Consider the following 25,932-nt stretch of genomic DNA (forward strand, 5'->3'; position numbering starts at 1 on the left):
CAGCCGAGGCTGCGCCCTGCCGCCTTTCCGTGGCGGCAGCGGCGGCGCCCGGGGCCTTGCCGGGCGCGGGGCCTCTGCCGAGCGGCCGTCGCCGCCCTCTCAGGCAGTTTGGTGCCCCAAATTCAACGTTTTCCCCGTAAACAGCCCGCTGGGCGCTCGGGCCCCGGGTTCCCGACGCCTCACGGAGGCAGGGGACGCGCGGTGGCCGGCCGGGGGAAAAACTCCCTCGAAGGCACGACGTCCCTCGCTCGAGGTGGTGTCGAGGGGAAAAAATCCCCTCACCCCTTCCGGTGCCGGCGCGTTTCCCCCGCCGAGCACCCGCCGGGCCTCGTCAGGGACGTCGGGAACGCGGGCGGCATCGACGGGGCCGCCAGGCTGGCCTGGCGCGGCGTCACGACGAGACCCGCCGGGCTGCTCGGGCTCGGCCCTCGCGCCTCTCGCTGCGGGGCGGGGGGCTGTCGACCTACCTGCGAGGTTTCCCCTCGCCGCCTGCGAGCGAGGGGACTCCTGAAGCTGGCTTGCATTTCAAGCAGCTTTCGGTACCGTTTCTGCTGATGATTGGGGATATAATTCTGAAGAATGTTGGCTGACTGAAGGAAAAATCTCATGCTCTCGGAAAGTATGGAAAGAAGTGAATCGGCATGAAAAAGATGATAGAAATGGGATGCTGCAGGTCTGTGTAAAGATGTGTCTGGTACACGTGGCTGTGACCCCTTGCAGTGTGCAGGCAAGAAAAGAAAACAGCAGTGCTGCAAAACTATGCACAGAGATTTAAAGGATTACTAAACTATATAGAACAAAACCTGAAGAAAAAGAAACAGTGACAAGCTCTCAAAAATGTGATCAGAATCATCTGCCAGCTTTCCAGCCCTTGCCAGCATATTCAAATGCCTTTTGTCATCTGGGTGCGCAGAAGCCATCTACCTGAATAGTCTGGCTCCTGGTGTACAGACTACACTGAACAGGAAGGAGCTCATCACCTTTCCTGCCCACACTATGCTGTCTGCACTGCTAACTTTACAGTCTTATCTCAGATAGCTGCTGCACAGCTGTTGCCTAAAAATCCATTTATTTTGAAGTGAGCAAAACATTTTAAAATAGATACATTTTAAGCTGTGTTGTGATCAGACATGAGTACGTCTTCAGGCCAGAAGGACTGAAACCTGTAATCAGTTTTCATGCAGAGTAGTGCTTAGGCACAGGAGTGGGCCCACTGATTTTAATTGAACTATTTGAATAAGAGCCGTTCAGCGTACAGGAGGGTTGCTGAATATTGTCCACTATGTTTATTCCTTGGCAAAAGATGTCAGCTCCTATGAGTTCAGCAAATAGAGTCAACAGTTTCCCTTTAAGAGGAAAGTAGCCGTTTAGTTTGAAATAAGAGTTACACTTTACCTTATTTACAAGGTAGTAAAACCACATACACATTGCACCCCATATTTGACTAGTCTCTACCTTGTTGCCTCAGGTATGCTAGTGTAATACAGTTGTAGAACACTGCTGAAACAGAGCATTTTGCAGCCATTTGGCCCAGGTATCAAGAATGAGACAAGATGCAAGGTAGTAAAGCAAACAACATTGTGGTTGTAATTTTATATCTTCTTTGAACAAGAGTAAGTGACTCCACGAATTACAAGACAGAAGAGAATTTGATGTATAGATTGCAACAGTAAAAAACTACTCTAAGATTTTTCACCTGCTGCTTCAACTGTTGAAACTCAGCCGTATGAGGGTGAGAGAATAACATCTTCATTGTAAACCCAGTCCCTTTTCATTGAAATTTATGGGAATTTTTCTGTTAATATTAACAGGAAGTAGAATTAGACCCTGTTTGACATTACTCTCTATTATGGAATGAGATGAAACCATATATGCATAGGTCTGTGTTGGCCAATCAAGAAAGAAAGTTCCCTTTGCCTGACAACATGCATAAAGCATAGTAAAGAAAATGCAGACATACAGCTAGGGCAAATCTTGCTCTCAACTATAGTCTCAGTGATCTAGCACTGTCTCATGTTTTCAGAGCATCTGTCATGTCTCTACATATATCTTTAAACTGTGTTGTGCACATGCTGTGTCAGAAAGCAAAATGAATGTAATATGATTGCCAGTGCTGGCTCCACTCCACATCATTGCTTAAGCCATTGCTCTCCCCTGCACCCCCTAGGATCCAAGTCCAACACATCTAATCTTTCCTGGGGTAAAAAACATCAGACTCCATGTGATTCTCGTTTCTCCTCTTATACATTGACTAAAGTATTTTTCGTGTTTTTTTTTTTTTTGTTTGTTTGTTTCTTTTTTTAAGACAGCTGTTTTAAGATGATGAAGCACAAATTTGCATTGGCGTTTGCACTCTCCAGGGCCCTCTGCAACACACCCTTCCCTGTGCTGACAGTGCTTCGGGAAGGGACGGGCCACTGAAGCCAGCTGGACTACGTGCATGAGTAAGTGTTATGCAGTGCTGTTAAGGACTGCAAGATAGGGCCTAATCCTGTCACAAAAACAGCTGATTTCTGTTCATGGTGGTTCTGCCTCCAGCGTGAGGCATATTAGTTTGTTTAAACAATGAGCATGTGCATAACCACAGACGTGCGTGCATGCACACACACACACGCATGCACGCACACCTCCTACTGATGACATCCAGAGTAAATGTTTTATCTGCATGAGTTTAAGAGGGACATTGTGTGGATTGGCTCATACTGAACAAATGCTGACGAATTTACCTGTACATTTGCTCTGAAGGAGCTATTCTATACAGGGCACAACAATGTGTTAGAGAACTTTAAATAGCTTTACCAAGATTATTTCTCCTAGAGTGAATTCAGCTGAGTCTTTCTCAGGAGACACCATAAAAACTTCTAAAATCTTTAGAATTAATTGGTCTGGATCAGTTTTTTTTTTATACCAGTAAGAACCAGGACTAGCTTTGGTGAGGTCAGTGTGGATGCAGAGGTGTAAAAGGGATGTGAAAGGAGATCAGACTGAATTACTTTAAGAACTGAAGGGCATTTTAAGATATACATACACCCCAAGGCTTTGCAGATTTGTGTCTCTAAATAGTTTTTTTTCCATTTCTGTGAACATGTAGCAGGAACAGCTGAGTGGTGAAGAAACAGCTGGCCGTCAGTGATAAAGGGTAGCTGTCAGTTCATGGTAAAGTTTAAAAACTTTTTATTTAGAAACAGAAGGGAGAGCCATCAGTAGCCACACCCCACAACCCGCACTGTCTGTGTTTATTCGCTGCCTGCACTTTACGATGGGAGTGATAGCATTTACACTTCAAATGGTATAACTCAGTCCTTTTCCAAGAACTGTCAGTTGCCCTGTGGTGTGACATGACATAAGATCAATGACATCGGAACTGCTGACTTTCCTGAACTGTAATGCAGGAAGAGCTCTAAAGCAAAGAATCCACAATTTGGGAAACTTCTTTGTTCACTTTTCACCATGTACACCATTAAAAGAATAATCAGTCCTTACATGCTTTTCAGATTGGACTCAGTGCAGCTTCTGCATATTTTTTTTCTTTTATCTCTTTCTCTCAACTCCCTACTGTATCTTATCCCCATGTCAAGACTTTGGCCTCCCTCGCTGTGCCTTGGAGTCCATTCCTCTGCTTTCCTTGGGTGTTGCAAGGCTTAGTTAATTAGCAAAGAGCTCTACTTCTCTTCCCACACAGGAAGGGATCTGCACTCCAAGCTGGCATTGACAATTCTCAGCTTCTTGTCTCAGCATCGCAAATACCATTTAATTTCTCATCTAAACTATGATTCAGATCCTTAACTCTTTTTTGTAGATAGGGAAACCAGAACAGCTGGAAGCTGAATAGAGTAGAGCTTCAGAAATAATAGTTTTGGCAACACCTAAGCCCAATTTGAGACCCTTTGGCTACATTCACACTGCTAAGTAAAGCAAGATGAAAGACCATTCTCCAGCCCTGAACTCAGATGGCAGAGAGTCACTGCAGTCACTTGACCCTGAGTCTCTTCTGGGCTTATAGTGGTGCACATGTGGCTTTCAGTCATAGACTTTATTTTGTATGTGGTTTGTTTTTAAGTTTTGGAGGGGTTTTTTTAGTTCAAAATGTCTGAAGTGACAGATGTGCTGCAGCCCATCAGAGAGCTGCTCTCAGAGCCTGAAACTAAGGTTATGTGGCATGAGGATGCTTGGGGTATTGAAGGGTACCAAGCTGATGATATAGTGTCGAAGGACTGTGTAGGGTGGAGGGAGTCATGTCAGTGCAATCCTATTTGTTGTGTCTTTCTGGACTGGTCCTTGGCCTGTGATACTCCTTAAACTGTTCCCAGGCATTGACTAGGAGAATAGAGTGGTCCAAGGAGCATGACATCAAATAAATAGTACAGATAATGTGGGTTCCTTTGGACCTGAGTCCGTCCCACGCATTTGGATTGGTGGGCTCTGTATGGGATGCTCCTCAGCCTAGCTTGCTGCATGCCCTTGGTCAGACATATTCTGCACTGACTGAATTGCTGACTTTCCCAATGTGTCCAGTTTTGGGGGGAGCTTTTGCTAGGGTTTATGAAATCCTATGGAACATACATGCTTAAAAGTCACATCTGAATAACATTAGGACTTCAAACTGAATGCCAATTTCTTCTATCATTCATTTCTTGTTAATTCCTACAGCAATTATGAAAGACAGTATCTATATGTTATAGTCCTCTGAGAGTTTGTCTGAAGGAACCCTGAATCCTCCCTCCTCTAGCACTCCTCAGCCAGTGAGCTACTTAAAACAGCAAGTGAGACAAGCAGTACCCTGCCTTCAGGCCCTGGAGCCATTTCTGTGATGAGGCATGAAATTATTCTTAACTGATTGAAGTAATGCATAGATTAAAAAGCTTGAGAGACACTGATTTACTCTGTCTTCCTGCTCCTTGTCAACGCTACTTTACTTAAACCATGTCTGACTATTTTGGATAGCCTTTTCCTCAAATCTTCTCTGATGAGGCTGTTCTCAAAACACTTCACAAAGGACGGTGGTATCACTACTTTCATTTTAAAAGGAAAAGGAGTCATAGGTAAAACAGCTTGCTGGTGTCACTCAGCAAAGCCGTGGTAAGAGCTGAGTTTGGGACTCAGTATCCTAGCCCTAGTATCCCAGTCCAGAGCATTAGGCCATATGATCCTGTTAAGGATGGATTTGTATGGTTTTTGATCTGAATCTCAGACATGTCATGGCCTCATTACATTCTCTTGGCATAGAAAAGGGGCCTCGTGTATGTTTGTATCCCATTGAATTTCCACAAAGTATACAGACTAGTGCAAGTACAAAGAGGCTTTGAAGAAACCATAACTCAGACCCACTTCATGTTAGTGTTCCTTTAGGGGCATGGACATCTGTCTGAAGTCACTGCTTGAATGAGCCAATGAATTAAACATTTCTCCTTTAACCAGGAACATTTGCAGTCAGGCCTTCTTGTTAGGTTACTTTGATATAAGCACATCGTATGGAAGTAAAACCATGCTCTACCTTACTGTTAAGATCTCGGAGGCTGCCTTGATGCTTACCACTGTTGTTGCAGTCCAGAACAGACACTGAAACAGCAGGGTTGCATTCACGTATTAGCAAACAGAAATAAAACCACATTCACATTTCACAAGCCGAATGACCTTTTTAAGGGGAGAGAGAGGCAATTGTAGGCTTTTTAAATAAAAAATTTCAATCAGTAGTAACACGAACCAAATGGCATCTGTTCTGTGAACATTTAAAAATAACATTTTCCTACTCAACCTACCTGTTTACTGTGTATCTGTGAGTGATGTCTACGGAATTTACAGGAAGAAGGCCCAGAAATTTGTATTGCTCTTCAGTCTAAAAAGCCAGATAGACTTTTAAGGAAGCCTATTCATTCCTTCTTTAAGGAAGAATGAGTTTATGTGTCATATGTAGATCAACACAGTTGTTAGCTACCATTTGTTTCTAGAATATTTATTACAGATGAGGAACTGAGAGAGAAAAGCTAAAAAGAATCTGGACATAAGGATCTCTCATCTGGATGCCCAGACATCCAAAATCAATTGAGTTGTAAGCTGAGTAAATCAGATTTTGAGATGAGAAAGAACATAGGGGTGGACCCCCAACTGTTTTTCGCACAGCTATTTTCAGGAGCCAAGATATGTACATACATATAGGAGAGAATATTTGTTTGTTCATCAGAGGACAGTTATTCATAATACATTCGCAGTCCTGCAGTAAGTATGTAAGCAAATTTTTGTGCTTTTATTCCCAGTAGGGAAAAATTAATAACTAATGTGGCAGATGCAGAACTACTATAAGTAACAGAATTCTGTTACTTACTTGCAGTAACTGTGAGCAGATCCAGGTGAGCCTCCCACTGGAAGAGCATAGGCATCTCTCTCATATTGTACAATGATGATAATACTATGCATTTCTGTGGTGTGTCCAACTTCTGCATTTTAGACTGCGAGGTCAAGATTTGCCAGTTCAGACACTTAGTGGATAGTAGTAATTAAGTAAGTAAAATGTTATTCAGCGAAATGAGAGGGAAATCTATATTGATGCTAAACCTCATATTGCTAGTTTAGTTCGGCCAGTATTACTGTGGCAGAGATAAGAGACCTGGTACATCAGTACACACATTTGAGAAAAGATCAAAACAGCCCAGGTGGTAAGTAACCTGGACAATTGCCTGCAGCACCTAAAATTAGAGATCAGCATAAAGACTTGGCAGATGAATAGTCAGCAGATGCTGCCTTATCTCTCTATTTGCCTTGGAAGTTTGGGACTGACCCAAAACATGTTGAAATCAATTTATATCTTCCTCTTTATTTTGATAGGTTACGCACCAGGCTCTGATCAGTTGTGGGCCTAATTAAATGATTTTACTTGGTGCAAGCTAATTGCCCCTATGGAGGATTGAAATGGAATGCTAAATAAGCACTCTATAAAAACTGTATTTGTAACGTATGGTTTAGAATAAAAAAAAATGGGCTTGATTTGATAATTTCCCCACTCTCCTTTACTGGTATAACTACTGAAACTAAGAGAAGGATCAGGCAAAAATGGATGTTAACAAGCTCCCTTCCTTATGCATAAGGCTAATGCAAGCAGGAAATTGCCAGCTTTCAGCATCCAAGAGAGAAGAGAGGTGATGCATTTAAATTGCATCAAGGAGGTCAGATATTGGCAAACCAGTCTGATAATAAGGACAGTGAAGCACTGGGATAGGTTACCTGAGGGGGTTATGGGATCTCCAGTGTGAAAAGTCTGTGAGAAGAGCTTTGGCAGGCATTTGCTGGGAGGGATGTGATCGCTGTGGTCTCGGGCAGGGGATGGAGCACCCAGTCTCCAGAGGTGCCTGTGGACACCTCCTGCTGAGTTCTTGTCTGTGGCCAGATGGCATTTTGCACCAGTCTGGTGAAAAATATACCAAATTCTGGTGAGATGGTATTTGCTGGTCTTGAACAAGGCAAAGGATGTAACACAGAAACATGAAATCTGCAGTAATTAGTTAGATAATGGGAAATCAATCATGTTAATGAGCATGTAAATGTTGGCAGACTCTAACCATTGCTGTGTGAATAGCATTGATTTAGTAAATATCTTTTTCACAGATTTGGGATAGGAGGTTGCGTAAGTCTGGTCAATAAAGACAGTATGTTGTGCTTTTCTATAATAATTTACTACTAAAGTTTCAAGTTGATTGTTGGTTTTAATGCTCTGCCTTAGACATTGAATTCCAGCAAAGGGGAAATCTTTGCTAAACAACCCAAAACCCAAATCTGTGAGGGAGGGGGGAGGGGAAAAGGGAGAGCCTCCAAAAAGCACAAACGTGCTTAAGGCAACCTTGCATGCAGAAAGATTGTTCAGGCTGCTGTATCTGTTTAGGGGCAGAACAAAGCATGCTAAACAGCACAGTGGTTAGAACCTAGCCTTACAGGAGCCACACAACATTACATTTGCTAAATGTGGTGTCTGCAAAATGCAAAAATCAAAAATGAAAATCTTCATCCTCAGGTAGATGTTATCATGCAAGTATCATGTGGAGTGCCAAGTCCTTTATTTCAATGCACCGATTTTAGCTTTGAGAGAAAAGTCCTATAGCAAGGTGCAAATGACGTGGAGGAAAGTGGAGGGGGGAAGTGGGAGAATTTAACTTACTTGGTTTATTTGTTTTCCTTCCAGGTTTCTGTAGGTTTATTTTCTTGCCTTTTATTTGGCTCTGTTTCTCTGATCCCGTCTGTCCTGTTTTTGTTTGTCTTCCTTTGTTGCCGGTTGTTTCACGCTGGTTCCGTTCCTCTCCTTTTGTGTGACAGATTCTTTGCCTGAGCCATGTCCAAGGTGTCAGGGTCCCTGCAGTTACAGTATGGAGACTTGATACTGAGGACACAACTTCCTGCTTCTCTGACAGTGTGCATTGTGTAAGTGAGCCCACAGAAAAGGAATTTCAGGACATTAAGTAATGGATTGTCCTTTTTCTAACTAGTCAGGACACTGGCAGCTCTTCACATCTTTATTATTGCTATTTGTGATTCCCTAATATCTACAGGCCTCTAAAGGACCAAGGGCCCACTATTCTAGGTGTTCTACACACAGTAAAACAGCATTTTTGTCTGAAGATCTTACTGTCAAAACAGAGAAGACAGAGGAATGAGAAAGGTGCTATTAATAAATGTTCAATATACAGGGGAAAGTAGAAACAGAGAAATCCCCAAATCTCACCACTAGGACTGAACATCTCAAATCCCAGTTCAGGGATTTAATCACAAAATGATCCTTCTTCTCTTCACTGGGATCACTGTAATACAGGGATGGACTTCCACTTTCATCTCACTTTCAGATGTGCTAAGGATATTAGAAAGTGGACCCACATCGCAGAATCACAGAATGATTGAAGCTGGAAGCGACCTTTGGAGAACATCTAGTCGAATTCCACTGCTCAGGCAGGGTCACCGAGAGCAGGACCCTAACCAGATGACTTTTGAATATCTCCAAGGACTCTACAACCTGTCTGGACAAACTGTTCAACTGCTCAGTCACCCTCACAGCAGTGAGTGTGTGCCACCATCTTGTACCCAATGGGAATGAGTCAGTGCTGGGATACTCCAGCCATACTGTGAGGGTCAGCAGTGGGTGAGGGAAGCACTACTGCAATAGACTGTGTCTGGTGAGGGACAAAACCCGCAGCAGACAGCAGGTTCTTGGTCCACACCAACTTGCTATGATGCAAGATGAACTTACTCCAAAAAGCTACTGTGACTAGAAGACCATACTGTAAGTCTATCTTGACATCAGACAGAAAAACATACCTTATGACTCATTCCTCTGTTTACAAGCTTGCTTTGCTTCCCGAATCAAGATACATGCTTTACATTAGGCAGAGAATATGATGACTTAATGAAGAGGAGGTAGGAAGTAATATGTGTGTGACATTTGTTTTAATTCTTTGTACCTTTGACATCTAATCAAATACATTACACAAAATGCACACATGAGGGCTCTCTGTGGAGTATCTGTTTTGCTTTTTAAAACTTTGCTTACCTGTGGAGCCTATTATTTGTTATATGATGCTTTTTGCCATTTAGGCACTATGCTTAATCAGGTTTGTAAATTATTTTTTTCATGGGGTTTCTCTTTGTGTGCTCAGAAAGCGTAAGAAGTGTTCATGACATGCTTCATAACACACACTGGTTACATTAGTCATCCTCTCAGCATAATACTTTTATGGAGAGTACTTTAGGTTTATAAAAAAACATTTCCTTTAATCCAGATTCTTTCCCCCACTTTTGAGCCCTACAGTTATGTTACATATTAGTAAACAGCTACATGACACACAGGCTGTAATTGTTTTTGCCCTTTTTTTTTTGCTGAAGGAAAAAGCTACTGTTCGTTTCTTGAAATATCTATGATTTTTTAATGATTTATTCTACTAAAAGCATTTTCGTACAGGAACTTTGCCTTCTCTGACAGCTGGAAAGCTGGTTTTTAGAATCACTACTGCTGAATCATGGCATGCCTTGTGCCTGCTTTCCATTTTCCAGCTCTGCAATCTCAGCCTGTGGTGTGGAAGGCTGCAAAGCAAAGGACAGATAGGAATGGGCAACTTTGATGGGTAGTTTCAAACACTTCTTCAGTGCTGCCCACATCTTCACTGACAGACTTTCTCACACATCCACCTCATGCACCATGTCCCTTTCTTGTCACAGTTGTTTGAAACACCTGCTGGTCAACAAAACCCGTCTATGGCAAACATTGCAATGTAAAGGACACACAAAAGAAGCTGTAGCTGTTGTTGTTGAAGAGGAGATGCCCCCTGGCAAGACAGGAGGACTGCTGTGGTCACTGAACCACAGTCTGAGAACTAGAGTGACAGCAAGCTGCAAAACCTGACACTAGGGGAGATACTTCCAGAAGCCTTAGAAAACTATGCCTGTGGTCTTCTCTTTAAGTCGATGGGGCACAAGCTAAAAAATTCTCCTCCCTATATTTGAAACTCTCCCTTGTATATGCTAGGCAATCCTATCTACTCCTCCCTGCCTCTGCCCCTCCCTCCCCATACAAATGCACAGTCTCTCAGGCCCTTCTTATTTTGCAGCTCTCAGTTTTCTAATTATGCAAAAACATAGAACTGGACTTTCAGAGGCTCAAAAATGCTGAAATGTTTGGGAAAAAAAAAAGATGTCCATGAGAAGACCTGAAACCAAATGGAGATTTCAGACGGTTGATGGGATCTCATAGACATTTCAAAGAGCTGTGGTGCTCTCACAGGATTGGTGTCCAACCGCTTACTCTATTTGTCATAATAGATGTATAGAAGTGAGCTGTATCTTTGAGGAAGGATGCAGTGCCAGAAAAATCTCATGTCTGAAAGACCAATCCATGATCCTGAAAAGCGAAAACATCATGTTGAATTGCTGCGGAGGGAAACTTGCTCAACACAACAGGAAGGAACCTGGCTCTAACACATTACTCTCCAACAGGAGGTTGGGGTTTTCTAGACATTTTTGCCCAAACCACTTCTTTCTTAATCTTCTTTCTTAGATCCATTCCCTGGATCTGTGCCTACTTCAGTGCTGTGGGTTAATCAGACACCCCCAAGACTTAACCCAGTCTACACCAGTGCAGGCAACATGGGCAGGAATACTGTGTGTGCTGCCTACAAGAATGAGGAATATTTGTGACTTCTAATAATTGGTATATTTGTGGAATTTAAGTTGTTATTTTGTGGCTCCAGATGACCTGAACCTGAACTAAAGACACAGTGCCATGCTGTGCTCAGAAGAGGCATTGAAGGAAGCGGTTTTCTGCAGGATGAGAACTTGTTTTCCCACTCCCTGCAGGCTACAATGACTATATCAAGTACAATAGCCTAGGGACTGTTTTCTGGTCCAGAGGCCAACCAGCATAGCCAGGTTTGCATCCAATAGAGCTAAACCCTCCTACACCTCCTATCACATAGTGGCTTCATCCATATGGCCATGTGGGATTAGCCCCAGATAATTCGAACTCAGCAAGATGCATTCAAGAGCTGTGCAACATCTTCTCTGTTCTGCTCTGTCACCTGCAACTGCAGTAAATGCCTGGGATGGAGTGCCAGCAAGAAGCTATACCCATGGGTAGCTATACCCATGCTGCAGCGACCCCACTTCTGAGTGCCACAGTCTCTGCCCCATGTCACTGCCTGTTGCCATGGCTGTCATAGTCCTTGGACACTTGTGGAGGCCAGGCACATCTGATCAGTGCAGCTACTCTTTCCCCCTTCTCCCTGGTTTCACATGTCTTCTCTCACATCTTTTCCTGCTTGCCAGCTGGTACACTGCACCTGATTTAACCTGTTCCAAATGTTCCTGCATTAGGAAACAACTTTGGGAAACAGAAGAATTACTCATCAAAATGCACATCAGTGGTCAGGTGGGCTAGTGGCAAGTGGAGTCTGTCAGAGGGTGCCCGCTCACTGCTGCATTTAGCTGGTAGGTCCATAGCTCATTGTAATGGTATCTACAGAGTCCTCATTTTCTCCCACTTTCTGTATCACACCAGCCTGTAAAGGGTCTGGCTATAGCTTTTCTCTTGCTCTTTCCCTGCTAAGACTTTTTTTTTGTTTTTTTTTTTTTCCTTTCTCTTGTGGCACAGTGGAACAATGTGAAGCGCATTTTATTCTGAAGGAAGCAGGACTCCCCCTGGTTCTGGGGAGTTCTGGGAACAAGTGCCACAGTTCTAGGCCAGATGCCAAGAAACCCATGTCACTCACAGGCACAACTCGCATTTGTTTCCTTAACAGTTCCTTTGTGCGCTGGCACACCGTCAAGGTCACAGGGAGAGGGGAAGTTCATCAGGCACTGTGGGCCAGGCCTGCAGACAGCTTTGAATTTTAGGACAAAACCATGAACCGTGGAGGAATGGCTCTGGCAGCAGAACATGAGCAGGACTTTTTCTCTACAGCCTGTGCTGTTGCTTTCATATCAAACTGTTCAGGTCCTGCAGATTAATATTAATGTTTCCATTTTAGACATGGGAAAACTGAGCTTAAATGCCACGTTGAAAGTTGGAAACGTCATGAGGACCTGAGGGCCTTCACTCTCAGAGCTGTCCTTGACCTGCAAAACCACAGTGGCCTGGATCAGCAGCTGATGCAAATCTGGCAGAGCTGTGTTGTCTGCAGTACAGTTGTACTGGTTTGTCCTGGTTGGGGATTTGCCCACTGTCCCCATCAGTTTGCTGTCAGCCCCACAGTTCATTTTCTCTTTTTCCGCCATGCGCAACAAATCCATCCTTCATATGCAGATACAGCAATAAGAGTACAAAGGGGCTGTTTTATTTTTTAAATCAAAATTTTAATGTGAACACTTTTAAATATCTGTAATGCTCAGAACAGAGATTCCTACTCACAGTCAGCTCTATTCAAATCCATCTTCACATTGGCCAGAATAAGCCAAAGTGCCAATCCTCCACCAGCCCCAAGCCTCACTCTCTCTTCCCACGCACAGAGCAGAGTGTGGAAGTGGTGTTTTTATGACTTCCCAGTCCATCCAAGAGGATGTTTATTTTCTGTCAAGGAAAATACAGTCATATGTCAAAATAGAGGAAAACAAAATAGGTCTACACAGGGCCAAAACAATTTCTGGTAAGAGACTATGGAGAAGTGTTACAAGACCTGAACTTCTCTCACCAAACCAAACTCTAATTTAGATACTCATCACTAGTGGATAATTTTAGGGGACTAATGGAGGGATGGGAAGATGCAAGTACTCAGTTTTGTTCATGACCTGCTGTATCACATGAGCAAGTCACAGTTTTAGTGAGAGTTGGTTTACCCATACAGAAAATGAAATGCTAATGCTGACTAAATTGAGCTCTCTGGGTGGAAATAATATGACACTAATGCTAAGGATGCTACACACTTTTAGTGATCTACTGTTGCAGCTCACTGAATGGTGCCACATGGCATCACTGCATGATGCTCCTCCAGCACATTTGTCATTCCAATGAAATTTAGTTCCTCCAAAATGCTATATAAACTGAAGCTGTAAAGGTTGTCCTATTTTATTGTGAGAATTAGAAATTAACGGCAACATTAGCTAGGTAAAGCAGATGGGCTTTTCAGGTGGGGAGGCACCTTACCAGTCCCACCTAATGGTGCCCTTGGTGAATGATTTGGAGAGTCACAGACCAAAGCGTCCGAACTCCATTGGGCTACTTCCAAATCTTCTTCTTGTCACTCGTAATTACTTGATTGTATGTATTGTGGAATTGTTAATAGTGCATATTTTGGCCTGAAATTGCCCTGTTCCCTTTTGCTTGTTACACATAGCAAATGTTTTCAGCCAGATACAATTTTTTATTTTAGGTATTTCTCATAATGAAAGTTTTCAAAGTCTAATTACTTTTTTCCCTTATTGGGAATATTCATTCAGCAATTACCTTTGCCAAATAAGACGTAGTGCAAGCAGGTGTTACAGCCTTACTTTCAGCCGTATGGAAAATACATTTCATTTCTGACAACAATCCTGCTGTTTCAGTAGAAGGCTACCCCATGCAGAGATAGGCTGGTTAGATCAAACTGTACTAATTGCAAAGTGATTTTGAAATCTGTTCCACTTGCAAACAGAATGAATCTAACACTTTGTAACATTGAATTAACAAAGGTCACATTTCATAAATATTACAGAACAATTTTCATAGATAATGCAGCAGGCTAGTTAATGATTAGAGCAGTAACTCCTGACGTAAAGCCATCAAGAATAAGGGACATTTTTACAGCTTCCACTACTCTTGCCCTAGGAATCTTAACCAAAGCCTGCAGAAATTACTGTGGTCCAGCATATCTTTAAAAATTAGCCCATCAAACTCTTCAACTGTCAAACTATTTCTAGTCTTTTAATGGCTTTTGGATAATAAAAACAGAAACTATAGAATTTAAGACACTTCAGAATATCAGTTTGCTTCCCAACTGGGAAATAAGCATGTTGGTTTCAATCCAGTTTTTCTGGATTCTGCTATCAAAAAGGCAGCCTCCAGAACTGGTAGGAGCTGGCACAGCTCAGGCTAAGTAGAGATGTAATTCTCCCTCTTGCTCTGACTGCTGGAGCTGCCAGGTCAGGGCATAAAATTTGGGTGAAGATCTATTTCTGGTCCTAGGACTGACAGTAGAGTTTGGTACCTCTTGTGGGACTGGGTCCGACACCATTTCTTATATTGAAGCTATTCACCTTAGCAGTAGTTACATCTATGGGATTACCTATGTAGTGAGATAGTATTATATCTAAGAGGAGGTGATGGAACCACATCCTGTGTGAGTTCACATTACTCAGAGATGTAAAACCAGAAATCTTGGGCCTGTATATAAACAGAGGACTTAAAAATAGAAAACATAATTGTCCAGGATTTAATTAGGCATGTTTTATATCCACTAGCTGCACATATTTCTCAGTAGGGTTTTATCTACTGTGAGCCATTCATGCCTGAATCTGATCTGCTAGAAAATCTTGGTGTAAAACTGTAGGACAACTGTCATCCAACACAGCTTAAGCATGGAGAGCTTGGAAATCAGCAAAATTTCAGCAGACATTTTATGTTTTCTTCATTCAGAAGAAATCCCCAGGGGATGGAAACTGGCTAGTGTCACTCTGTAGTGTGTTATTGAGGAAAATGAAATATAAGGCATGTTTTGGAACATAGAGCAGTATCCAGACACTTAGGCAAAGAGGTGGAATTAATTATGTCTCCATTTGGGAAAGCTGTTTGAAGAGATGTGAGTTGTCCACATAAAGACAGCAAAGATTCACTTGCCTTTCAGACAATTCCTAAGCTCAATTTTTAGATGTTTATGCCTTGAGGCCATTCAGAACCTAAACCTAAAATAATTTATTACAAATCTAGCGCAACTGGGGAAATAAAAGAAAAGAAAGAAAGAAACTCTCATGCAAGTAGCAGCTCAGCTAAACATGAAACAGTCCCACTTGTGAAAACCAGCCAAAACCAGCAGCAGCATCGCAGAGTCACAAGAAACCTAGAAGGCTTTTCCCACAGCTGGACCCTGGTGGATGGTGACAGGAAGAGGTTTCCAGGATCACTGCTCCCTGGAGGGCTCACCCTGCCCATAGTCAGCACTTTCTCCAGCCCTGCCTCTGTCCCAGCTGGAATGGGCTGAAAAATAACTGGAAGTTTCTTGTCAGAACACATGCACAGCACAGCCAGTTCTTCCACAGACAAATGAGCAAAAGAAAAAAAAATCACGCTGTCATTTAAAAATAGCTTCAGTAAAAATACAGCAGGGACTGCTTTCTGCCTAGCAGAGATTGGTGACTGATTACGGCCTGTTATCAGGGTACTTGGTGCTGGATAAAACCTGATCCTCACTGCAAGGCATTTTCATTCAAAGGGATAGATTATGGTTTTGTGACAAATGCTTGAGGAACTTAAGAAGTTTTCTGATAATGCAGGAGTTTGAATCAAGGGTTTTCTGCTCCTCGCCTGCAATGCAACTTTAGATAAGCTACATGTGGTCTGATCCTGCAAAGCAACATTCTTGGAGTTTGTTGAGATAGGGACAGCAAAACAGGGTGTAGACATTATTCCTATCCCATATCAATTCCCTGTTCGTGCCAAATGTGAGTTGGCTTATTCCACTATTGAAGTGGGGTGAGCTACCCTGTGCAAAGGTGATCCCAGCCCTGGAATTCAGAATTGAGAGCAGCTGTAAAGGATGGCTACTACTGTAAAGTTTGGCCTGCATTTGGAGACTTCCTAATGTTGGCTGTGCCTTTATTCTGAAGTTACATATTTTGATCATGGACTTTACCATGTGATTTGGGAAGCTGATCCATTTGATCTCTTGCAGAATCATCAGTGTTGTTCAGAAAAAAGTATCGTGTAGACGCAACAGTTTTCCAATGGCAGAGCCCATATTATCTGACCTGAGATTTGGGGTCATTACAACTTTTAACATTCTTTCTGGTCTTCAGCCTCTTAATTCTACTTATACAATGAATTCAGGTACTGCATAGAGATAGCACATGTGGAATGTTTATTAAAAATGAATGTCATTTTCTTGTTCTGTTTATTATAAAGCACATAGAGCATCATTTAATTTTCAACTTTTATTTGTATCCATTTGCATTATGCCAGTTGTTTCACCCAAAAGGGAATGAATATTCACTAACTGAAGAAAATTGAGCAATGAACCAAAAAGAACTGATCTGTTTCAGTGACGCTTGGACATATTTCAAGACGAAAGAAGAAACGGGTGGAATGAAAGCAGTGGAGAACTTCTGGGCTGTTACCATTTGTTCTTTCATTGCAGTCTTCTCAAGACCTACCTCAGCCCATCACTTGTATAAACCTTCATAGTTGGGGACACTGCTGAATTCCAAAGGCCTGAAGCATTGTCGGTAATAAAGAACAATTACATTAGAAGTAAAAAAAAAAAAAATGGAAAAGTGATGTTGCTAGGTCAAGTGTCATTCTCATGACCCTAAGATTAAAGATCTTTCCTGTTTTTATGTAGTATATCCTGACTGCATGTTTTGTGTGACTGCATTAGCAAAACACGCCACAGTGAAAATACGTGCAAAAAATCCTACCTGAAGAGACAAATCAGATAACACAGTTAAGTACTTCACAATGGGGAAACTACCAAGTTGGGGTTGCCCTTGCAGCCTGCACCTACCCACAAATATTCATGCCCTCTGGCAGAGATTAATCACATCATCTGCAGCCCATGTGCCGGGGAAGGCAGAGGCTGTGCCTCTGCAAGAAAGGTGTGTGCAGGGCCACTCACTCAGCTGCCTCTCGACCCTTGATGCTGCACTGCCAGCTGCCCTGTGGCAAGGACTGTCCTAAACAGGGGAAAGAGAAAGAGATTTCTTCTGCCAAGGATGGCAGCAAATAAAGGCTGTATGATGGCATCAAGAGGCATAAATCAGAATTATCTATCACAATTCATATTTCCCCACAGCCATTTCTCCATCCAGGCTGAGTTGCAGTTCAGAGCCTCTGAGTCAATGGTTGCATTAAAAAGAAGGAAAAGAAGAAATAATAACACAGGAGATATAGTAGTGAGATGGTGAGAAGGCATTGATACTTGAGGAAAATCTTGAAATGCATCCCACTAGAAAGTTGTGCCAAGGTTGTGCTAGCACAGAAACAAAGAAGGTGTTTTCCTACTTCCCTGATAGTCCAGAACTGGCTCTGAGATCTGCTTTCTTTAGCATGTCTTTCAGTGTCAACTTTTTGGCTTTTCTGCATGAGGAAATGGAAGACTCTACCCTGATGTGCACCTTCTGCAATTCTAGGGCATTCAGTCTTCTTTTTTAAAAGTCTGCAGAACTTCTAGCAGTTTTCCGTTAAAGCTCAGGGAACGAGGCCAGCTGCACATCATCCTGGAAGCAGGCAATATCTGTGCAGCTAAATAGTTCAAATTCCTCCTGGGCACCAATGCGGACTTGAAGATCTACTGGAAACCTGGCGCAGAGGTTACTAGTGTAAGACATTTGGCAAGCTGGGGATCTCTTCTAACTAGCAAGCCAAGTCAAAACCTCACTTCAGACCTCACTTCCAGATCCAAGCCATGCCCTAACCTGTCTCCACAGCTTAGATGTGGAGTCACAGTCTGAGGGCTCTGCATGCTTTGGCTTGATATTCACGGTGTGGAGCTATTGTGGTCTGTGGTATTAAAAGGTCCTTTTACTAATTTATCTCCACAGCCCACGCATCTGTTGTGGTACTGACCATCTTACTGAAAATGTCTGCCTGCCTGCCTGGGTGTAACTCACTCATTGCAAGATGAATTCGCTGTTGTCTTAAAGGACAGGTAAGGGGTTGTTTCTTTTTACAGTCCAGTTTGGGTGAAGTCACCGTGCCCATTCTCTGTCAGTCTGTTGGTATGTGAGAGGGTTAGCAGTAAAGAGCACGGCTTGCACTTTAGCAGCTTGCTCAAAATCCTGCCTAGTAGCTTGTAGGCACTATGGGTTGATAACTAAACAGTCTTGCCCACATCCTATGGGTTTAATAAGTGTTTCTCATTTATGAGATCAAGACATTAAGACCAAATTTTTAAGAGTTTGGCACAAACATTCCCAACTGAGAACAAAAGGAGTTGCTGAAAAATCAAGCCAAAAGTAACTTGCCTGTGAACATGATGTTCAGTGTAAACTGGGATCAGAGGGCTCGAGTTCACAGTTGCTAACCCAGTCCTACTCCTCCAAAATTTGGGGTTGGAGACTGGGATTTATTTTTGGAATGCTGGGCTCAAGCACACAGCAATCAAGACAACAACATCATCAATTTATTTTGTTTTCCCTGGATCAGTCCTCAATGACTTGTTCCCACACTTGTCAGCAGCCTCCAGCTCCGTTTGCATTTTCCCTTTTTGTGCTTGATCTGCACAGATAAGCTAATGTAAGAAAGGATTAGGCAGAAAGAAGCAAATGTCCAGGTTCCATATTTTGAGAATTGTAGGAATAGTTTCTGGTACCATGTATTTTTTAGAGCAAGAAGTCATTTGTTTGTGTCAAAAACAAAATAAAAATCTAAAATGCTGAATTTCTTTGTGCTATAATCATGGTAATTGAAAATAAGGTAACATCTGCCATCTGCTTTGGATGACACATATATCCAAAGGGTTTTTGCGTCTGCCTAAAAGTTTGTCCTTGGATGCAACTGGTCTTTGCTTATTAGTGCTAATGGCACCATTATCTGAATCTATGGGAAGGTACAGCAACATGAAAGTTTTCAAATCCAGACTTCACAAAGAAATGGAAGACATGTATCTCTTTAATCTGGTGGGGAAAAGAATGAAAAATAAATCATTCTGGTGACATGTACTTGCTGGCTATTAATTCCTTTGAGGATTTTGTATTGCTTCCAAGGTAAATACAGGATTAGCTGTTGGACTTGTGGAACAGTGTGGGATACAGATCTAGGGGTTCTTTAACACAGATGTTATTTATTTAGCCATTTCAGGGCAGATGTACTTACAGATGTAATTCAGTGTTTGTATGTTAATTGTGAAGTCTAGCTGCCCAGTAGCACTCCATTGTAAACTGAGAAAGCAGTGATCCTGCCCAGGCAGTGAGCACCAGCACAAGCCTACAGCTCTGAAACCTGGAATGAGCCTACAGCTCTCATGACCAGAGTGCTGCAATGGATGGGTACAGGCCAGGGAGGTGAGGAGGGGGAGTTGCCCTTTATATGCGAGAGCAATGGGAATGCATGGAGCTCTGCTCTCTCCTGACTGAGAGTCTATGGATCAGGATTAGCAGGAGGACCAACATGAGTGAACTTGTAATGTCTGCTACAGGCCTCCTGATCAGGATGAAGAAATAGATGAGGCCTTTGGACAATCAAAAGTAGTCTAACAGTTGCAGGCCCTGATCCTCACAGGGGACTTAAACCACCCTGATATCTGCTGGAGGAAAAACACAGCAGGGCATAAGCAATACAGGGTGCAGGGGGAGGGGTCTGGAGTGTGTTGATGATAACAACCTGATATAGGTGATTGAGGTGCCAATAAGGGGAGATGCTTTGATGGACCTCATAGCTACAAATAAGGAAGAACTGGTCGGAAAGGTAAAGGCTGCAGGCAGCCTTGGCTGTGGTGACCTTAAAAAGGTGGAGCTCAGGATCCTTTGAGGGGGGAACAAGGCAAGAAGCAGGATCACAACGCCCAATTTCAGGAGAGCAGACTTTGGCCTATTCAGGGAGCTGCTTGGAAGAATCTCAGCCCTGGAGAGAAGGGAGGTCCAGGAGAATGGGTTAATATTCAAGGATCATCTCCTCCAAGCTCAGGAATGGTCCACCCTGACAAGCAGGAAGTTGAGCAAAGGTGACAGGAGGCCTGCGTGGATGAACATACAACTCCTGACTAAACTCAGGCATAAAAAGGAAGCATATAAGAGATACACTGGGACTATTCAGCCTGGAGAAGAGAAGGCTTGGGAGGACCTTATCAATGTGCATATATATATTAGATGGGAGGGTGTAAAGAGGACAGAGCCAGACTCTTCTCAATGGTATCCAGGGACAGGATGAGAGGCAATGGCCACAGACTAAAACCTGGAAAATTCCACTTCAACATAAGAAAACACTTCTTCATCTGGAGGGTGGTTGAACACTGGAACAGTTTGACCAGAGAGGTTGTGGAGTCTCCATCCTTGGAGGTATTCAAAATCCAACTAGACACAGTCCTAGGCAACATGCTGTAGATGACCCTGCTTGAACAGGGGGGTTGGACCAAATGATGTCCAAAGATCCCTTCCAACCCCAGCTGTTCTGTGATTCTGTTATTCTATGGATAGATACTGGATAGCCTACATATCCACCCACTCCCTAACCAGGTTCTTCAGATGTTCTCTCTGAGTGGGATGTCCTGGGATGTCAATCACCCCTGTAAGGGCTTCTGCCCTTTCAGTGCAGCTGTTTGTTGAAGTGCAGAGCTGAGCAGGGTGAAAAGCAACCTGTGTGTGAGAAGGCAAATGGCAAGTGGATCTCAGTTGTGTTAAATGCTCCTGATGATTCATTCAGCTGTAGGAACTGCCCATCTCAGCTGCACCAATTGGTGGTGGTGTTTGGAAGGAACACTGCTGCTATAAGAATGCCACTATTTGTAAAAGCATTTTCAGGGCCTTAAAGTGCCAGATATCCAGACGTGCTAATGCAAAATGCATTAGCCCAAGCAGCAGGAGCTCTGGGGCTGCTGGCGCCATTGAGTTCCACTCATTTCATCTTTATTATAAATACTGCATTGTTGTCTCAATCTTTTCTCTCATCCTCTCTTTAGAAAAGAATTATAAGGCTCTAGTTGACTGGTCCCTTTGACTTAGTACAGTTGTTAAACCACAGGCAGTAAATACCTCTTTCAATTGTTTAAGGCAGATGTATTTATTTCATTGGAACAACTGAATGAAATCTGTAAGAGCTAAAGAATCCCCTCTTTCATGGATACTCACAGCTTTTCTACCTCCGAGCTGAATGCAAAAGATATTCTTCCCTAAACCTGTTGTGTGAAATCAACCCACCTCCAGGTTTGCTCTTGTTCTGCATTTAGTTTATGTTGTTCTAGAAGTATTTCAGCCTAAAAAGACTTAGAGCCTACTTGTAAATAGGGATCTTTCACCAGACAGATCTCAGCTGACAAATGTTAATTGTAATGCAAACTATTTTGAAGAGGATCTCCTCTCCCAGGACTGAAATGCAGCCACCTCTGAGATGAAACAAGGCAGCTGTTTAAACAGTGCATGGCCGCTCTGCACTGTGTGCCGAGTACACTGCGAGGGGACAGAGAAAGCTGAACGCTGCGAGTGGAGCTGGAGCTGTGCCATGCCACCATGGTTAACGCTCCCGCTTTTGTGGAACAAAACCCACAACAGAACACAACACGACACGAGAACTTTGACTGACCACAAGCAACCAGGAAAACTATGCCACATTTCAATGAAAACCAAATATAAAAAATTGGGGTTTTTTTGACTCACTTGGTAGGATTGCTTCCCCTTATTCCAGCTAGGGAAACCAAATTCCAACATTGGGCACAGAATAGCTGTACAGGAGGGACACTCTGCCAGCACAGAGGATTTGGCAGGGACAGGGATGCTGAAACCACTGTGCGGGTCCCATTCTTACCCGGTGCATGAATGGGTGCTGGCTGGCAGCACGTGCTGCTGGGGCAACAACTCTCGACAGGATCCTTTGGTGGGATGGCAGCCATCTCCCCTTGCTTGGGAAGGGCAGCGTTTCTGCTGGAGAGGTGCTTTTCATAAGTCCACCATAAGCAAGGGCTGAAGAGAAGCTTTAACACAGCGTGGATTGGTTTTTCCTTCCAGTACCCTGTGCCTTTTCATCTCTGCACCTTCCTGCCTGACTAGCTGCTGGTATGACGCTGCTCTGTGCAGCGCAAGCTCTTTGGGAGCTCAGTGAAGCATGTGAATCACCCTAGAAAGATGGAGGGACTCACTAAGGCTGCTCATAAAAACCAGCCTGATAGGGCAGGTGGGAATCTGTACGAGTAGCAACTCTTGCTCTTCGTCTGTGCTTTTCCAGCCCTTGGAGAGTTTGGCTTTGGTGAGAGAGATGTGGCTCAGTGATGCAGAACAGTGCTGGGAGAACAAGCTCCTACTGTCTGTTCTTATCCCATGTCCATCAGACCATGTGGACTGTAGAGAAAATTTACATTTCAAGTGCTGTATGAAAAGCATATAGAGTCTACATGTTGGTGCTGCTAAATTCTATCTGTATCAGCTAAATCATTGTTTCTCTGTGGTAAAACCACCTTCTGCCCATTCAGGAGGTCATTCAGATAAATGTAAAGGGGTGGTTGTGCTTCCTGACAGACACGTGGACAGCTGTGTACTTTCATATGTGGATGTGCTGAATTTTTTAGCACAATATTTAACCAGGGCTTTGTAACTGGTTTTTTTTATTATTATTATTTTTAAAATAACTGTGTATTACTGCAGTAGCAAAATTCAGACTTTTAAAATAAAATGCTTTATCTCACCTGCACCTGCATAGTGTTCAGTTGTATAGGACTTAATGAGTTTGACCTGGTATGTTTTGAGAAGAAAATATATAGAAATGGAAAATGAAGGAAGGGCCATGATTTGAAGATTTAGGCAATGAGGAAAAGTTTTCACTGATTCTAAGGCTCAGTATTGCTTGCTTTCTTTGAGTTTATAGCAAACTTCCCATTGATTTCAGTGGCAGAAGGGCTGTGATCTACCTAAAGGGACAAAAAATGGCATTTGACCCAACAAATTTGTCCCAGGCAACAACCAACTTCACATCTCCTTGCCTGGTTTTGCATCAGTTCCCAGTATCTAGCTCAGCAAAACGGACATGTGCTATCTCTGCGCTCCACTTTCTCCATCAACAACCCTGTCTGGCAACTTATCTTGTACAATATGGTAAAACTCCTTCCCCAAAGGGCCATAAACACATGGATTCAGTTGCCAGGGAGGGCCACTGATTCCTCTCAGCAAGGGCACTTGGCTCAGCTCACAGTGTCCGCGGTTGTTTTCATCTGAGACCACGCTGATAAGGGGATTTCCTTTCAAGTAGAAAAGCATAAACTATATTTATATGCAGATAATTTCCTATTTGTTGGATTTAGCATAACAGGCTGAATTTCTGGCCTGTCTCTCCAGCACTCCCTGACCACATGAAACATATTGGCAGTTGTCTGGGTGGGAGATTGTTTTGCCCAAAGCTGGAGAGATGCCACAGTCCAGCTGGCTGGGGAGGCAGAAGTCGAAGGACATGACCAGGCTTATTTACTCTGCCTTTTCTGGAAGGATGACCACAGCGCCTGTTCAACATTTGGTACCATGTTCATTACAATTCTTTATGCTGTTGCCCATCATTTTATCTGGGAAGACTAGATGTATTTTGATAATAAATAAATAAATAAAAGATATCCCAACAGTATAGCTAATGCCCTCTGAGCCACCTTCACGACTTAATGATTTTTGTGGGGTACAAGCAAGTAGGACCATGCTTAACTAGGTAGCAGGAGAAACTAAACTACATGTATAGTAGAGAAGTAAACTACATATATAGGAGAAAAAGGATTTACTGAAAAAGCCAGTAGAAGATTCTCAAATTATTTGTGCCTAGGGGGGGAGGGCTTCTCGAGCCAGGAATGTTTTATGTTCATCTGGGGAACCTATCCCATTCCTCTCTACAGGCATTTCCAGAAGATGAGACCCCAGTTCACAGCAAACTTTTAACTTTGCTGTATCAATTTACAATTGCAAAGCACCTCAAGACCTCTCCCTGCAGCAGTTCCTTATGTTTAGTATAATATGCGGGTTTATCTTGCAGTCACTGTAGTGATTGCCATGGGAGCATGATCTTGAGATTTAAAGATTAAGCTTTTATCTAAATATTAGCTCAGTTGGTTAGAGCATGGTGCTGCTAATGCCAAGGTCCTGGGTTCAATCCCCATACAGGGCTATGCTGAGGGTTGGACTAGATGACCTCCAGAGGTCTCTTCCAACCTTACCATTCTATGACTCTGTGATCAACTTCATAGTAGAGACAACAAAGAGAAAAAGGCAATCTCACCGTTCTGCTGGTGGATATTAAACAATAAACAACACGATAAGTGTTTTGGGGGCAGGTTTAGCTCAGCTGGTTAGAACATTGTGCTGCTAATGCCAAGGTCGTGGGTTCAATTCCCCTGCGGTGTTATGCTGAGGGTTGGACTAGATGACCTCTAGAGGTCCCTTCCAACCTTACCATTCTATGATTCTATTCTCCTAATGTTATACATCTCCTTTTCTTTAAAAATAATAAGTTACTCATACTAGAAATAGTTTGTTTACTTGGGCCATTACTACAGCTCCATCTGACTCTGGAGCTGTGGATGTTACCAGCTCCAGACTCAGTGTGCTTTCAAACATCTGGATTTAAGCAACCATCTAGTTCTGAAGCTGCAGGTACAATAGTGTAGCTCCCTGATTGATATCCCTCTATTACCCAACTGCCTTGAGATCAATATTTCTTTCATAATTCCACCCTAACTTTCCATTTTCCCAGTTTCTCTCTCATGGAAACTCATGTGTATGACAAAGCAATGCATACAAAAGCTTTGCAGAGGAACTCAAAGCCCCTTTTACTTAATATTTTACATTTACAAAGCCCAGCAAATAATAAAAGTTATTCTGAAAAATAATAAACATCTGAATGCATTTCCCTTTCTGGGAATACTTACTGCTTCTTGAGGGCCTTTGAGGTTTGATGAGTATCTTTCCAGAAATGTTGTGTAGCTCAAGTTCACTCGTCACTCTTTTTCTGCTCAGTCTTCTGGTTCTAGCCAAAGTCTTTCCTCTCTTTCTAGGCAGTTATCCCTCCTAAAATAGGATCTGACTTCTCTTTGTACCTCTCAATTCTGGAGATATTCTGTTCTATCTTTCTTCAAGGAGCAGTGGTGGCCCATGAAAAGCCAAAAGCTCTGAACATAGTGATGATGGTCCTTGGTGCCTTGTTTTGGAGCTAAGGTCATTCTTCTGCCATAAAATGGGTATTTTTATCTGAACTGAAAGTTAAAGTTAACAGAAACAGAATTAAAAACTCAGAAGGTAAGTATTCCAAGTCATGAGAATATGTTTCTATATATAAACATTTATTTACTGATACACACATGCACGCACACACACACACAAATTATATATGTGTATGTGTGTGTGTCTGCACGTGTGCACTTGCATTCTGGCCCAAAAGTTAAGAATCCAATAGAAAGTAATGTAATCACAGAAAAATTCCAGTTACTATATCACAGTTCTTTAGCCCTGTCCACTAGAACTGTGTCATCCCTAGCCATGTGCATAAAGAATGTATAGACTAAGAATCTGAATAGTGTGAAATAGCAACATTTTTTAAGCTGATTCAGGGAACCTTTCTGCTCTGAAGTGTCACTCCTTGAGAAAATGCTAAACTATGCACAGTGGATT

At 42.8% G+C, this 25,932-nt stretch overlaps 1 long non-coding RNA gene across 1 annotated transcript; it reads left to right on the plus strand.

Annotated features, from left to right (window-relative positions):
* The first annotated feature begins 1,641 nt into the window (after positions 1-1,641).
* On the plus strand, positions 1,642-25,455 carry LOC134139866 (uncharacterized). Its single transcript, XR_009958274.1, has 4 exons — positions 1,642-1,732; positions 2,310-2,444; positions 18,190-18,296; positions 25,402-25,455. It is a non-coding gene; the product is annotated as an uncharacterized LOC134139866 (long non-coding RNA).
* Positions 25,456-25,932: the final 477 nt, after the last annotated feature.

Source organism: Rhea pennata, chromosome 4 (assembly GCF_028389875.1).
Source record: "Rhea pennata isolate bPtePen1 chromosome 4, bPtePen1.pri, whole genome shotgun sequence".
Classification (NCBI taxonomy): Eukaryota; Metazoa; Chordata; class Aves; order Rheiformes; family Rheidae; genus Rhea; species Rhea pennata.